The 17,443-nt window shown below is 44.8% G+C and overlaps 2 long non-coding RNA genes across 2 annotated transcripts; one reads left to right on the forward strand and one right to left on the reverse strand.

The window, feature by feature from the left end:
• Positions 1-574: 574 nt before the first annotated feature.
• LOC134479246 (uncharacterized) lies at positions 575-2,520 on the reverse strand. Its single transcript, XR_010052324.1, has 2 exons — positions 961-2,520; positions 575-815 (listed from the first exon to the last, which is right to left on the reverse strand). It is a non-coding gene; the product is annotated as an uncharacterized LOC134479246 (long non-coding RNA).
• A 5,501-nt stretch (positions 2,521-8,021) lies between these two features.
• Positions 8,022-12,931, forward strand: LOC134479247 (uncharacterized). The gene is made up of 2 exons (XR_010052325.1): positions 8,022-8,552; positions 12,579-12,931. It is a non-coding gene; the product is annotated as an uncharacterized LOC134479247 (long non-coding RNA).
• Positions 12,932-17,443: the final 4,512 nt, after the last annotated feature.

A 17,443-nucleotide genomic window follows, 5' to 3' on the forward strand; every position in this document is an offset into this window, starting at 1 on the left:
AAAAGAGCTGGAAAAAAATTTTTTCCCCTATGGCCCAATTCCACCCATGTGCAGAATGAACATATGTCCTATATTTTGCATCATCTGGGTGGCCAAAGAGGAAGGTTCAGATGTGTCAGTAGGGGGTAATAGAAAGTTCCAGAACATTTGCGGGCTAGACCTGCAGGCTGTCTGTGTTCTGTGGTTTTTTTTTTTTTTTCCCCAACTGCATGAAAAGAACAAAGTAAACTGTTACATTCCACAATGGTAGCCGAGTGACTGATCCAAGCTTGAACTGATCTAAGCTTCCATAGTTACTTCCTCGCAGTGTTCAAAACATTTCAGAAGCCAGGGGGAGCTACCCAGCTATAGCCATTTAGAAGATGAAATAGCTAGAAGATAATTATCAGGATCAATGAACAAAGTTGAGGATTAACTCACATGTGTCTGCTTGGAGGGAGGGGTTTTAACTTCTTCTCCAGGGATTTTAAAATTAAGAATTAGAAGGGCTAGAAAGATAGCTCATTTACTGAATACTTGAAACCCTGACTTCACCTCAGCGTACCCCCACAGAAAGTTACTGAAGAGAATAATATTCAAGATATTGTATAAACTTTTTGTCGTCTTTGTGAGTGGGTGACCACTTGATCTGTGTAAGAATTACCTCTTAACATGAACAGATTCACTAGTCTGTGTTTCAGTAACACCGGTCAGGATCCATAGATGGCAGACCTAGACTCCACGGCCATGTTATACTCTTTGTCTTAACACAGGTACTGGAGAATCTCTGCAGTCTGTGGATAATAGTCATTTCTGGGGCTTCCGTGAAGTCGCGTCTGTGAATCATGAAACATATCACCTATGACTGACCCACTGCGACTTATTCACAATGAATCACAAAACAAAGAAACAAACAAAACCCACTCCCTCCCCCACAAAAAAAAAAAAATAACTGTCACAGCCAGAGAAACTTGAGATTACCTTTTTGGTTCTGCCTTTGTGTGCAAGGAAATTGGGGCCCAAATTTCAGTACCTGGCCCAAACATGCAGGCAAAAGAAAGAGTAGAGAAGAGGACCAGAATCTTCGGTTCTTCCTCCCACTGTCTACACCAGTCCGGATATCCATGATGGCATCGTAGCCCACCTACTGCGTGGTCGGACCTCAGCACCCTGGAGCCCAACTTTGTGTTCTTTCCACTGCCTTTTCATTATCAGAGAAGCCACACCTCAGTCACTTCCGTTCCTCCGTCTGGGTTGCAGGTGAGGGATTCCACAGCTCTCTAGATAAATAATCGCCTGTACTTCGCAGCCCAGACTACAGGGTGATCGAGCGGGTACTAGAAACCACAGGGAGAATAGGTAACTTATTTTGGAGGTGTGGGGGACTCTTTGTAGTTAGAAGAAACATAAATGTGTATGAATTTTAAGCATGAAATACACGAGGGTCAAAGAACTGTGTAATTTATGAAGACTGGATCAGGCCACGCCCACAGGCCTGCAGTAGGAAGTCCGCAGGGAGGACCTGGTTAAAAGACTTCCACTGTCTTCCATGACCTACACGCCAAGGTCACATCACAATGTATCCTGGGTTTGGGGGGAACCCTACTGCTATGTGGTCCATGGTACATTGTGAAGATAATATGAATGGGGTATCTGGTGCATATATAACAGAAATACTTCTAGCCAGCACTGTGGGGAAGTCAAGCACAGGTGGACAGAATTAATTAATCCAAGGTGCTAGTTTTAAAACCTCATAGGACTCTTTAGCATTAAGGATCACTGAATGGATACAAGTATAGAGGTCTTGGTAGCTGGATTGAGGAAGGACTTTTTCTTCTTTAATCTCTTTCCTCATCTGAGAGGATTGAGTTTATACGTGGTAGGAGCATGGAGGATAAATCTAGAATTCTAAACTGTTTTTCTTTCACCCCTTGTTCTACTAGTCCTTTGAACATGACCCCCCTCCACCCCACGCCTTTTTTTGAAGACAAGGTCTCCAGATGACCTTAAACTCATGGCAAGCCTCCTATCTCAGCCTCAGGGTATTATATTGCAGGCAACTGCCTGTAACACAATTGGCCGTATACTTTAATGTTTTGTTTTGTTTTAATATTTGTCTATTTGAGCTCTGTGTGTGTGTGTGTGTGTGTGTGTGTGTGTGTGTGTGTGTCTGCCTGTCTGTCTGTCTTACATGTGTGGAGGTTAGAGGACAATGTGAAGGAGACAGGTCTCTAGTCCCATTGTGTGTCCCAGGGGTGGAACTCAAGCTATTAGGATTATATGGTACTTTTGCCCAGTTGAGTCCCTCTGGCCCCCAACTGCACATTATTTTATACAAAAAATAATTCTCAAATGACAGCTTTCTTTTCCCTGTACCCTTTAACATGCACATTTCACAGAAAAATCACGACTCATTTACACAGGAAGACCTGGAGGACAGTGGTCCTCTTCATCAGCCTTTCTACAATAAAACTCAGCAAATGCTGACATAATTAGGAACAGCTGCAGGAGGGAAGGACTAAGAAGAAACTCACTGATAAAGAGCTCACTACTCATTCTCTTCATAAAAATATTTCTCAAGATAGTAAGCAAACTTTGAAACATTGACAGCACTAAATTTTGTAAAAACTATTTTATAAAAAAATCTCATTTAAGTGCTTTAGTTCTTAACAGAAGTCACAAATATTTCATGAATTTTGAAACAAATGAGACTAGAACTTAAGACTTAATTTAAAAAAAAGATTTATTTATTTATTATGTGCATAATGTTCTGCCTGTGCACCAGAAGAGGGCACCAGATTTCACTACAGACGGTTATGAGACACCACGTGGTTTCTGGGAATTGAACTCAGGACCTTAACCTCTGAGCCATCTCTCCAGCTCCCAGAACTTAAGACTTTCAAATGCTAGGTTTACTAAGGCAGTATCCCTGCCCTCTCCTAATCAATGTCCCTGAGTTCCTGTCAACAACTCCAAGACCAGCTACTCACAGACATTAATAAATGTTCAAATGCAAAGTCTGTTGCTACAGATGAACCTCAGGGAGCCACTTGTCCTCTCAAGCCTAAAACTCCTTATTTGTGACAAGGAGCGAGCTGAGTCCAGTGAGCAGTGAGTGAGATGGTGGAAGTAACCATGTAGAAAGCAGGGCATGGGGATACACACCTTTACTCCCAGCATGCACTTGGGAGGGAAGTAGAAGCAGGTGGATCTCTGTGAGCTTGAGGCCAGCCTGGTTTACATGGTGAGTTCCAGAACAGGTAGGGTTATGTAGAGGAACTTTGTCCATTCAGTCCACTGGGTAGGCCTCACGACGATACATTAGATTTTGACTGTCACTTCTCAAACCTTTCAAAGAAGCCATGTGGGGCTGTCTTCACACACTGGCACACACCATCTACCCTAACCATGCCAGCACAGCCCTGTCTTCTCTAGTGAGCCCCTTCTTACAAACTCACCTTCTTACCCTGCACTGACACTGCTCTTTCCAGCATCTTCACCCCCCAGTTCCAATGTTCCCTCCCTGTGGAATGCCTTCCTCAGGGACATCATATCGATCCTCCAAGCCACCTCAGGTGCCACAAGGCTGTGACCCTTCCAACAGAATCAGTTCTCCTTTTAGACGCCTGAAGCGGTGGCCATTGTCTCATACCTTGCAAAAATTCGTTGCTCACGTTTACTTTCCTCCCAACTAAGAACCGTCCCTGAAAAACCGAAGTCCAAGCACGTTATGCCTTTCATGCCCTTGGATCTCCAGTCCAGCGCCACACTCCCGATGGGTACATCACAAACATTTACTGAGTGAGTAATGGGCTGCCCATAATAGACGTAGAATGTGGGAAGAGGAAAAGTGAAGTAAGTGTCAAGGGACTCAGTGGGGTGGGGTTCGTGGAGTATTTATGTGAGCTGACGTCACACTTGAAGGGAGCCTTTGGGATTTTACAACGTTGAGCAAAAGGTGGTAGAAGTGAAAAGTTCAGACTGAGCAAGCAACATGAAAAAAAAAAGAATTGAAGAAGAGAAGCATAAAGATTTAATTAAAAAAAAAATATTACGGGGTTGGGGATTTAGCTCAGTGGTAGAGCGTTTGCCCAGCAAGCGCAAGTCCCTGGGTTCGGTTCTCAGCTCCGGGGGGAAAAAACTTACTCAGCTGAAATTTTAGAGGCAAAGGATGAGTTTTAGGGCTGAAAAGGACCGGATTAGTGAAAGACTCTGAAAGAATTCTGGGAGAAACCTGGGCTTAATGAGAAACTCCCGAGGAGATGTGATTGATTAACTGGGCTGCGGATTAAACCAAGGGCATGAGGTAGAACCAGGGATGGGAAAGTTCCAAAACGTGACTGTGTATCCGTTCCAGAGTCGTGCTGGAACTTAAACCATAAAAAGAGGAGAGAAGTGATTAGTCACGAGGGCAGCGCCCTAGTGAGTGGGTTCAACTTCCTTATAAAAAAGGCGTCAGAGCTGCCTGCGTCTTTCATCTCTTCTGCCGCATGAAGCAGAGCATCTGTGTCCCTCTCTGCCCTTCCACCTCGCACCCTGTGAGGATGAAGCAGAAAGGAACCATCTTAGAAGGACGAGCCTCCTCCGTCAGACTCGAGTCTGACGGTGCCGTGATAATGGACTTCTCAGCCACAGAACAATGAGAAGTAAATGTCTGTCGTTTCTAAAAAGCGCTAAACCCATGGCAATCTGATGCAGACCAAGCAGATTACAAAGAACCAACAGAGACGTGTAATGTGGAACACAGTGACAGTTTGTTGAATTAAAGGCTAGAGAGATCAGAAAACATCGATCGGGACAAAGTGGAGCAAGAACCGCACCGGAGAAGCGGAGAGCAAACTGTCCTCAACCTGGACTCCAGGAGAAAATTCAGAGGGTCCATGAACTAGGACAGAAAATGCACTGTGCCTTTTACTGAACTCTGAATGCAGCCTGCATGAATTTGCTGCTGGCAAAGCCCACTGGTATTAGAGGTGTAATAGACTAATCTAAGCAAGCACTAGTCTGAAGTGACTAAAAGAAGTTGGGCACGTAGCCCATACCTGTAATCTCAGCCTCTCAAGAAGACTTCAAGTCACTAATACAGAAGTATTAGTTCTGTACGTTTTCTAATACAGAAACTTTCAGGCCAGCCTAAGCTACACAGCAAAGCCTTATCTTAAAATAGACTAAAAATAGTAATTTAACAGGAAAAAAAAATAAGATCTTAAAGCCCAAAACTATGTGCAGGGACTGAGAAAGAAAACCAGCAGAGAAGTTATCAGTTTGATTCTGAAAGCTCATTTATTTCCTTGTGCCCACAAAACACCAGGAAGGAACCAAAAACACCCCCAAGTAAGCTGTCTTTGTTTGTAGTCTGCCTCTGTTCCCGTTCTGTTCATCGTTTTAAAAAAAAATAAAGGTTTTATTTATTTTATGTATATGAATACACCATCACTGTCCTCAGACACACCAAAAGAGGGCATCAGATCCCATTACTGTGGTTATGAGCCACCATGTGGTGGCTGGGATTTGAACTCAGCACCTCTTACAGAGCAGTCAGTCCTCTTACCCACTGAGCCATCTCTCCAGCCCCTCATTCTCCTATCTTAAAACAATAGAGGTTTTTCATTCATCTTAAGGCATCGAAACCAGTTCAAAGGGGATCCACTGTCCAATTTGCCTAGGACAGAGGACTGGCTTTCTTAGACACAGCCAATGGTAAAACTAGAAAGATTTGAGGGGCATTGTAACAAGCTAATTGCCTTATGAGCCCATCATACCGGCTCTGAATAAGACTATCCTAAACGTACTCGCATTAAGAAAAATAATGTTGGGGCTGGCGAGATAGCTTATAGGTTAAGAACACTTGCTTTGAACTGGTCCTCTTCCGGATAATCCAGTTCGAGTCCCAGCTCATGACTGTCTGAAACTTCAGATCCAGGAGACCTGCAGCCCTCTTCTGGTCTCCATGGGCACCAGGCACACATGTGGTGCACAGATAAACATGCAAACAAAACATTCATACATATAAAAAATAAGTAAAAATAAATCTTAAAATTAAGGTTTATTTTAGATCTGGATTTATCTGTTCTTTCCATGAGGTGGATGGACAGTCTTCCTCTCCAAATAAAGGTCAGAGAGTACAGTTTTAGTACTTAGTAATTGTCTGACATTGTATCCATGGTTCTACAGTTTGCAGTCTTGGCACACTCGCAGATCATGCGATTCTCAGAATTGTGTGAGATAGATTTATCACAAAGTCGCTGAAGGGATCTAGCCTCTGAAGACTTCTCTGCTTTACTTCTTGAAGCAAGTGAAGCCTCCCAGCACCAGCTGCCAAACACTGAAATACTGTGTGTTAGAGATATGAGTGCTGTTGCTATATCGAGATTATGCAAAGCTCCAAGTTTCTTTCTTTTGCAACGTCCATGAACTCAGCGCTCTGTCATTGTCTTGAAAGGCATTCGGTTGATTTAAGGTGATGGCTTACGTGTTTTAAAAGAGGTGTGCAAGTCAACAATGGTTCAAAACTAGTTAGATTAAGAATAGCAAATCAGAATGCATGGCTTGCGGTAAAAAAAAGAAAAGAAAAACTGCCTCTAGATGCACTATCTAATCGGAAAAATCTACACTTGGTGAGTGCCCTCGAGTTAGTCAAAGACAAAATGACACACCCATGTAAGCAGCTGTTGATCAATCCAGGAATCTTGGAGGGATACAGGAATGGAGAAAACCTGGATATACAAACCAGGGCAGTCAATTACCAAGGATTCAGGCAACAGGGAGGGCAGGCCCTGTCAGCTTTATTGGTCTCACAATTCACTGCCACCCCTCTCCCTGTAGCCATGGCAACACCCACACCAAAGCGTTCCAGAATTCACCTTTGGATATCCAGGATCCACCGAATGTGCACCTACGCACCTCAAATAAAACCAAGATATCACCACCCACTGAACTAAAACAACCGTGACCGTTTTTTTCCCGTTTTCCAGATTTCTAATCCAACCAGGGAACTTTTCAGTCTTTCACCACAGAAAGGAAGCTAAGTCCTGGACCACGGCCTCTTTGAATAATTAAATTCTTTTTTAGCGGGAGTGGGCATCAGAGAGGGATGAAAACCGGATGCACACACACAACATTTGCCTTTAAGGCAAATAAGCTAATACAACCAAAATCTCATTTTCCCAGCACGCCTGTCGGGCGAATTGTTTTGCCCCTATAGGACATTGTCTCTGGAATGGAGAAATAGTACGGTCGTTTGTAGCAGTCATAATAAAATAAAACTCATTAGGAGCCCGCGGGATCGCGCACACCATGAACAAAAATGACGTATTCGGGCGAACTTTCCAGAAGGACCCTGCAGTTCGAGCAAGATGTCCAAACAGCGAGTCTCATTTCTGCCTGCAGAGACAGAATCGAAACGTGTCCCTGGGTGTCCAGCCCAGGACGCAAACCCATCAGCCTTATTAGGGCGTTATCAAAACCCCTCCTCAGGCGCCCTTTTTCCCTAGTGACCAATTCTGCCCGGGGCGCCAGCCCGGAGCACTTAGCTTTCCCTCTCCATCCACATCCCTGGGACCTGTTCAGAAACAACCCACAGGCAAGAGAAAGATAGGCGTGATCCCAAACAAAACTTCTTTCGCAGAGCTTTTTTTGACTGGTCAAAGTCGTGGAAAAAAACCTGGGACCTGGCCTGCGCGCCTTGCCCCTAGTAAAGATGGCGGCCATAGGCGGAGCCGCTCCCTCCGGAAATCCGCGGGTTGCCCGGCCAACCAGGACCATTCACGCGGAGCCCTCCACGCCCGCCGAGGCTTGACGCATTGCAGGTGCGGAGCGGCCAATCAGGCAGCTTGACTCTTTCCGGCCAACCACTGCAGGGTTCCTCTGGCCTATCAGAGAGTTCTTGTCCAACTCAACGAGGAAAGAAACCTCAGCAGCGCCAACTAAGCAACCGGCTAGCGAGCGTGTTTGGAGGGGTGTGTGGCCACAGCCTTGTGCTCCTCCGCCGAGAGATATAGTACCCTTGCCCGCGCCCCGCCCCGCCCCGCCCCGCCCGGACCCGCCCGTCAGAGTTGCGGGGTGTCCGGCTTGCTTTTCCTCCCCACTGTGTGGGCTTTGGACCTCCAGAAAATGCATACTTGACCTAAAAATAATATTAAGTTCCTGTGATGTGTTCTGGGTCCCCCTAAAGGGAAGATGCGGAGCGACGCTCGCTGATCCCCCTTCCTCGCAGGTGGCGTTACTTTGCAGTCGCCAGGCGCGTTAGGGAAAACAGGAGCCTGTAAGGAAGGAGAAAAACTCCCCACATCCAAAATTCCTGGCTCCGGTTGACCCCTTGTTTAGGAACGCAGGGCTCAGCACCCCGACTCTGGGAGAAGAACCCCCACGGGCATTTCTGTTTCTAGAAGGACCCGCGTCCCTCCCCTCCTCCCCAAGGCTAGGCTTCCCTGAGGGGCTAGAAAGGAGGGTTTGATAAGAACAATCGGATGGCCAACTCTTTCGCCTAGGCACGGCGAAAATTGTCACGCCTTAGCTCACAGCAATTTGAGAAGTGGAGCCCGGAACCAGATCTAGCTGGGTTTCAACTACAGGTACGGCTCACTTTCTGGAGCTAGGCTAACAGCTGTGAGGTTGCATTGGCGAGCAGTAACTTAACAGCCTAGGCATCAGGAGAACCTGGAGGGAAGAAATGCAACTTGGATATAATCACTGCTATAGGAAGCCCAGCTAAGAAAATGAAATCTTGTGGATTTCTTGAAGTTCCCATTTAACCTTCAAACATCAGTGGTTTTGACACAAGAAGGTTTGGATGATCTGATTTTTTTTCTCTGCAACTGTAGTTCTTCAAAGCTTCTGTTGTAATGGACCTCTCTGACATTCCTACAGGTGTCTGCATGGTCTTCATGCATGCGAAACTCGTTCTTTGATCTAAAGGGGTAGTTACCAGTTGTTTACTGTTTCTTAAACTCAAAGATTTGTTCAGAAAGGAGAGAAGTTGTGATTGTCTCTTGGTGGGCTCTTAGCAGCCTCTCAAAGTTTACCAAGTGGGAAAATAACTTGGCAATACTGTGTGGCTATTTCACCACAGAAATATCTGCCCATAGAAACAATACATCACATTTCTTTTGCCGTGTACCTGGAGTCGGAAGTGTCTACCGTGACTTGTTCATATCAAACCAGATCCTGATGTGAGAAAGCGATCCAAAAGTGCTAGCTAACAAATTCGGAATTCCTGGGTTAAGTTCCCCTATGCCTGGAAACCTCTCTAGATTGTGGAATGAAAAGATCAGATTAGATGAATTCCAGATTGCCTTCCGGCTCTAGTATTTGATTCTGCTATGAAGAAATTGAACCATAGCCTAATTGTGTCATGTTTAGAACTATTCCAGTTTATAGAACTTTCAACTTTGCAAAGTTGCTTTTAAGTTTCTTCAAACCAATCTCCAAAAAAATGTTCTCAAGGGAGGGTTTCCATTTACAAAGAACGTTAGATCTTCTATAAAGCCTGTCACAGGTTTATCTAAATATGAAATATTCTTCATAGCATGTTTCTTCAGTTCTAGTACATAGGAAGGTTATTGGGGTTTGTCCCCAGGATCAATGAATTATCTCCTTGATTTGTGAGCACCTTCGAGAGATGGGGGTCTCTTCAATACGTGCTTATATTTTCTACACATAGTAAATTCCCCTTTGCATCCTAGTCCACTGAAGCTCTACTGAAGGAGAAAAGGAATGGTTTTATTCCATTCCAGGTCAATGGTAGAAGAGTCTAGAATTGATCTGATGAATTAAAAAAAAAAAAGGCAACGAATGCCACAAACATCTTCGGTTCAGAGGTCACAGCTCCTCTTTTGGAGTTATCTCTATTTCTGATTTTTAAATTAAGGACATATCATTATGGAAGAACCACAGATCTTAAATATCTTTGCCCTCTTTGGAACGCATGACTTTGTTTTGAAGAATACCAAGATTTAGAAGAAACTTAATTGAAAAAAAAAAAACAACAAAACAAAACTAAGCCCATATGAGTCACTCAAACTCATCACTGGCTTTCCCTCTCGTTGCTTCTCTGGCCTTTTGTGAAGAGACAGTGTCCTCTCCAGCCTCTGACTGTCTCTCTTCCCTTCCTTCCTTTTGGTAATTTGGAGGAGTACATATCAGGATCACTTCTCAAGTAGACACGGCCTCCTCTGAACTGGCTACTTTATACATGTGTCTTAAGGAGCAGTGGCATTCTATACTCTCAGTCACAGAAAGGTTCCCTGGCCTGACTTGCCCATTTTCCTGAGAACAAACTGAACTCCTGAGAGTGAGAAGCAGGGGCCAGCGCAGGCTTTAGGATCTTCCTACACTGCTGTTTCCTTTGACTTTGGACCTCTGAAAACATTGTACTCAAAGAGCCGTTGTAATAAGGAAAGTGGGGTGTGGGGGTGGGGGTGTTATCAGTCTCAGGGCCTCCCAGTGATTGTGGGAAAGCCTGAGATGATTTCCTTTGGACTTTGTTATTTCACTTGGGGACTGGCTGTGCAGTAGTGTTCTCTCCCAGCTAGGCCTTATCTATACTGCTTAAACTCTCTGACCTTCATCTAAGTTGCTGACACTGTCTTGTTTGTGAAAGCCTTAAGGTCTCTTTGTTTCTGTCTTCTTCAGGGTGGCCCTGTTTCCTCTCCTCAATCCCAGAAGAACACAGAGAAGTGTAATTTTTTTTTTAAGATTAACAAAAGAATGTAGCTACACAATTAACATTTTGTGTAACATTCTGAAGTGTTTTTTTTTTAAGATAATGGTAAAGTGCTAATTAATAATCACAAACGGGGCATGGTGTCATGGACCCCTATTCCCAGATCTTAAGACTCTGAGGCAGGAGGATGATAGGCTTGGGACCAGCCTGGACTACATAAAGATGTATGTAGGGAGAGGAAGAGAAGGGAAATGAAAAGGAGACAAAAGAAAGATAGGGGCAGTGGTAGTAGTAGTAGTGTGTGTGTGTGTGTGTGTGTGTGTGTGTGTGTGTGTGTGTGTGTAGTTCAGTTGACAGAGTGTGTTTTCCTGGAATACATGGAAGCTCTTGGTTCAAACCCAACATGGTGGTACACGCTTGTAATCCCAACACTGAGGAGTATAGACAGGAAGGTCAAAAGTTCACGACTTTATTTTCATTTCTCATTATGCAACTTTTAGCTGGTGTCTTGAACTCTTTTCCAGGTGGTTCTACAGGTACGGCTGGGCTAGTTTAGCGTATTGTGCTCTTTTCCAGATCCGAATACTCATTGCAGGGCTTTAGCAGCCCACCGACTCCCTAATTTAGCAAAAATCTAGAGGGTAGGAATGGCCTACTGGGGCCTGTAGTCTTGCCATCCAGTCCAGAGTCTAGGTTACAATTCGTAAGCAAACCACAAAGTAGAGACACAGTGCTGGATGCTTTTGTCCGGCCTCCCTTTCTTTAGGGTTTGAACACTGGGAATGCTTCTATGAGAAACATTCTCTAGAGCTTCTGCGGTAAGCTCTTCATGTCACGGTTGAGTTCTGAATTTTCCCCACGTTTCCAACAGGGTGTGAAACAAGCACTCCCCTGAAACTCTGTTCGCAGGTAGAGCTGGGGCACGGAAATCTGTTCTCTTGAGTCCCAAATCTCCTGGGCTTTGGAAGACATCGATAACCCATGCCTTAGGAGTGGTGGCGTGGCGGGGAGCTAGGCAGCCCAGGGCTTCTGACCCTCGGAACTTACCTGTTGAGGGTGCTAATTCTCCTGCTGCTCCCTCAGACTCCCTCCAGCTCCTTGATTTTTGGTTCTGAATTGACTTCAGACCTACTCTGCTGTACTTGGCAGATTGATCTCTCAAAGATTGAAAAAATAAAAGCACAGCCTCTATTTGTCTCCGGAGTTTGTTCCACACGTGTCCCCTCCCACCAAGCCCAAGGTATAGTGTCATTATACCAGCCTCACAGATTTAATAGCTGGGATTGGGAAGCAAAGGACAGTGCCATTTTACAACCTTGTCTTTTTGCTTGGGAACTAACTGTTTCTTTGTGAGAACTAAATTAAGCAAAGCCCCAAGTAGCCTGTCACTGAAACAGAGCAGAATGTCTGCATATTATTTGGCTTAAAGGAGAGGATGTGGAAAGGGAGGGGGTGTAGCCATACTCGTTGCTACAATTGAAAACCTACTTGAAAGGACTTCTTTTTCATTGATCACATGAATCAGCCAAGCTATTGTGATGCCTAGAGTTGACTTATTAGTCCATGGCTCAGAGTCTGTACCTAGGACAAATAAAATTCCAGAAGCCTCTTTGTTAAACTTGGGCAGAACGATAGCTTCTTCAAAGTCCAATTCGCCTTTAGTCGTATTTCCTTCATTATAAAAAGCAAGGAATGGCACTAGCTGTGTAACTTCCTGAAGAGAACTGCAGACAAAGATGGATCAGACATTTGCCTACCATTAGGGCAGGAGAGGGCATGGGTCAGAGTCAAAGCAGGGACAGGGGAACATGTTCTTGGAGCCATGTGGAGGTGCCACCAAATTAGGAAACAGTGATTTGGTGATAGTTCATCAATAAAACAAGAGACTTCTTTTGCTTCATCCAATTTAATTTCCACTTTCTTCTTTCCTCGACAGTTCCAGAAGTGAACTACAGTACAGCTAATTCAATAATCTACTGACGTTGGTTGAGCCAAAACCATTGTGGTGGTTTGAATGTGCTCTGTCCAGGGAGTGGCACTATCTGGAGTTGTGGCCTTTAAGTAGGTTTGGTCTGGTTGGAGGAAGCACGTCATTGTGACCTTGAACTTTGAGACCCTCACCTTAGCTGCCTGGAAGCCAGTCTTCTAGCAGCCTTCAGATGAAGAGGTAGAATGCTCAGCTCCTCCTGCACCGTGCCTGCCTGGATGTCGCCATGCTCCAACCTTGATGATAATGGACTGAACTTCTGAACCTGTAAGCCAGCCCCAATTAAATGTTGTTTTTATAAGAGTTGCCTTGGTCATGGTGTCTGTTCACAGCAGTAAAACCCTCAACTAAGACAACTATCCTGAGTTCAAAGACTACAAGATGGTAACTTCTGGAGCTATGATAATTGAAGAGGTTTGAATGGAAAGAAGCCACTAAAGATGTAGATCATGTCAACCAAACATGTTAACATGTTAATTTATTTACTTTATTTATATGATTACACTGTCTCTGTCTTCAGACACACCAGAGGAGGGAATAGGATCCCATTGCAGATGATTGTGAGCCACCATGTGGTTGCTGGGAATTGAACTAGGACCTCTGGAAGAGCAGTCAGTGCTCTTAACCGCTGAGCCATCTCTCCAGCCCCATGTTAACATGTTGAAACTAGCATGGCATCGTGTGTTTGTTTGGGGATCAGCAAAGGGATGGTTCATTGGGTTAAACAAAGAATCATGGGTGTGATATTTAGGATGTTGGGGGTATCAGGACCACTGATCTAAACACAAATGAACCGTATTTCCTTTTTAAAAATGTCAAGAATGATACCACCCAACAGAAGTTTCTCCAGTGATGGTCTCTCCTGCACTGTCTTGATACAATAACCACCATCTTTCTGGGATTATGTATTGCGAACAAAAACAGAAGAATTGTATTTTTTAATTTAAATTACTTGCTTTAAATAGCTACATATGATTAGTGGCTACTCTATAATGGACAGCTCAGCTCTGGAAGGACAAAGGCTATTATTCACCATGAATGAAAATCCAATCACACTGTTACTTTACTAGGTCCTTTTATGTTTATTATTGTGTGTGTGTATGTGTGTGCGTGTGTGTGTGTGTGTGTGCATGTGTGTGTGTTGAAAGCATATGTGGGTACACATGTCTGTGTGGAACACAGGAGCACAGAGGACGAGTCGAGTGAGATGTCTTCTCTCATCTTCTGCCTTACTGTCTCAAAAAAGGGTCTCACTGAGGTGGTTTGAATATGCTTGGCCCTTGGGAAGTGGTACTATTAGGAGGTGTGGCCTTATTGGAGAAAGTGTAACCTTGTTAGAGGAAGTGTGTCACTGTGAAGGCGGGGCCTTTAGGTCTCCTCTATATTCTCAAGTCTGACCAGTATGATCAGACCCTCCTGGCTTCCTGCAGAAGAGAGTCCCCTCCTGGCTGCCCTCAGATCAAGATGGAGAACTCTCAGCTCCTTCTGCAGCACCATGTCTGCCTGCACACTGCCATGCTTCCCACCATGATAACAATGGACTAAACCTCTGAAAGTGTAAGCCAACCCCAATTCAATGTTTTCCTTTGTAAGAGTTGCCTTGGTCGTGGTGTCTCTTCACAGTGATGAAATCAAAATTAAGAGTGAGCTGGAAGCTAGCTGTTGATGCTGCCTGCCTGGTCGGCTGATTTGCTAGTGAGGTCCCAGGGTCTGTCTGTCTCCCTGTCTTCCAACAGGGCACACGAAGCCACGCCTGTCTTTTAACGTGGCTGCTGGGGATTCAAACTCAGGTCTTCATGTTCGTGCATCAAGCCCTCTCACCCACTGTGCCATTTCCCCTACCTCCTACTAATTGGATCTTAACTTCTGGCATCGGCGAGGCCATTTTCTTTGATATATTCTGCAGTCAGCATAGATTTGTCTCATCTAGTGTTACAGTTCAGTTTTATGCCCATCAAGGCCTTGGTGACATTCCAACTTGTGCCAGTCACTAGCTCTGCCCTTTAGGCAAACTGAGTCACAAAAAAACCAAACCAAACAAACAAACGAAAAACCCTACCATGCCAGCTGACTGTGGTCACACAATCCTCCCCAGACTAAGCAATTGGTGAAAGTCTGTTGTCATAAATCCGGGCTGCGGTGAGACTCCTCCCCTGGGGCATTTGGTAGAAACGGTAAGTTGCTGACTATGCTTTGAATACTGATTAAAGGTAATTTTGCATCTTGGCTTTTGAATAAGGAGAATAGTTGCTTAATTATTTCCAAAAGTATGATTTAAAGGTTTGGTCTCGGTAGCATGCCCCTATAACCCCAGCGCTCCAGAGGCAGAGGCAGAGGCAGGGTAACAAGTGCAAGAGCCGTCTGGGCTTCATGGAGAATTCTAGGCCAGTCTCAACTGCATAGCAAGACTCTCAAAAAAGCTTAAAAAAGAAAAACCTACATTACACAATCTGTCAGATGCCTCTTTTTAAAGGAGCTTGAATTCAGTATGTTTGAGTTCCAAATGCTTCCGTACTTTCCCCAAAGCCAACACGGCCAGGCTCTTCACAGCAAAATCCCTCTCTTGGGTATCAATCTCTGGTCTGGTTTGTTTTCTGTTGCTGCTATAAACACCATGACCAAGATGATCTGGGGAAGGAAAGGGTTTATTTTAGCTTACTGGTTATATATCCCATCAGGGAAGGCAGGAGCTCAAAGCAGGAGCTTGGAGCAGAAAACAAAGGGTGAATGCTGGTTACTGGTGCACTTCCTCATGCCAGCCAGCTCAGTGCTCAGCTAAGCTTCCTAAAGGGCCCAGAACCCCCTGCCTAGGGATGGTGCCACCCATAGTAGGCTGAAACCCTCCTACATCAATTATCAACTAAGAAAATGCCTCACTGACATGGCGATAGACCAGTCAGATCTGGGCAATCTTTCAGTTGAGGATCCCTCTTCCCAAGTGACTCTAAGTTTGTATCAAGTGGAAGGCTGAAGCTAACCATGACATCACCCTTTTGTCCAACGTCATGGATAGGCATCATTTTAGTTCAGTTGTTTATCTGGGAGCACAAAACTAAGATCTTATCCCGCTGAACATTTTACTCTCTCAATGCATGCACTCGGTTCCCGTCTCTATAACAACTGGCTGCTTGTGACTTAAGAGTTCAGTTAATCAAAGTGTAGAAATCATGAGGGCCAAGTCGAGCCAGTTGTTTCTCTGTGTTCTGGCTCTCTGTCCCTGACTCAATAGTGTTGTGTGGCTTATCCATGACCGTGCGCAAAAGGGTGATGTCATGGTTAGCTTCAGCCTTCCACTTGAAACTGAGAGTCACTTGGGAAGAGGGATCCTCAACTGAAGAATTGCCCAGATCCGACTGGTCTGTCGCCATGTCTGTGAGGCATTTTCTTAGTTGATAATTGATGTAGGAGGGTTTCAGCCTACTATGGGTGGCGCCATCCCTACGAAGGGGGTCCTGAGCCCTTTAGGAAGCTTAGCTGAGCACTGAGCTGGCTGGCATGAGGAAGTGCACCAGTAACCAGCATTCACTTTGCTTTCTGCTCCAAGCTCCTGCTTTGAGCTCCTGCCTTCCCTGATGGACTATATAACCAGTAAGCTAAAATAAACCCTTTCCTTCCCCAGATCATCTTGGTCGTGGTGTTTATAGCCGCAACAGAAAACAAACCAGACCAGAGATTGATACCCAAGAGAGGGATTTTGCTGTAAAGAGCCTGGTTGTGTTGGCATTGGGGAGGGTGTGGAAACATTTGGAACTTTAAGCTTGAAAAGCTGTTGAGCATTCAGAATTTGGTTGGCTTTCCTGAAAGGTCTTGGAAGACACGGTTACTGAAATAAATGCAGTTGATGGAGGCCTGACCTATAATGTTCCAGAGGGAAGTTTGCCACTCAGAGATGTTACCAGGGTTGTTCATGTGATCTGTTTGAGTTAAGAACCTTTAGAAGGGCTAGAGAGATGGCTCAGCAGTTAAGGGTACTTGTTGTTCTTGCAGAGGACCTGGGTTCAATTCTCAGCACCCACAATGGTGGCTCACAACCACCCATAACTTCAGATACAGAGAATCCAACGGACATGCACCCGATGCACGGATATGCACATAAAGCAAAATAAATAAATCTAAAAACTTTAAAAAGAATCTGTGGAAGCGAAACCTTTGCTTCACTTGGACAATGAGTACTGCTCATCGAGGACTGAAAAATCAGCTGGGATTATAGAAGACACCCGGCTTGCTGAGTAAAAGTCTTCTGGAAGCATTTCCTTAGTGTCAGCATAGAGAAGCTGTGGTCCAGAGGGGCCAAGGCTGCGTCTCGAGCTGGCGGCCGAGCCTGGCAGAGTTTGAGAGTCTCCCACGTGGTACTGGTTTGGGCAGCGTGAGAGCTGGATTGAAGAAGTCATGGAGAGAAGCTGAGGCTTGGCACAGGGTGGTCGAGATTCCTAGCCCGGAGCTGCATTCTTTCTACTTCTCTCCTATCTAGCATTATTTGATATAAATAATTTCACATAGAACTATTCTCTTTAAATATCACAGAATGTCCCATAGGCTTTTCGGTTCTTAGTATGTTATATTTTTATGTGGCTTTTAAAAATTGCTGACCTCTTCACAAACCAAGAAGTTAATTCACCGGAACATGAACATTCCATGGACCTAAGTTGTCAGCCAGAGAACTGGACGTATGAAATAGGCAAGCCTCTAACATTGTATCTTTAAATTTTCAGATACTGATTTCACTAATATACAGTCTAATATTAGAGCCCTGAGCAAAGACTCACGCTCTAGTTTATGCCCAATCACCGCCTCACAGGAAGATCCTGGGCAAG

This window comes from Rattus norvegicus, chromosome 6 (assembly GCF_036323735.1).
Source record: "Rattus norvegicus strain BN/NHsdMcwi chromosome 6, GRCr8, whole genome shotgun sequence".
Taxonomy (NCBI): Eukaryota; Metazoa; Chordata; class Mammalia; order Rodentia; family Muridae; genus Rattus; species Rattus norvegicus.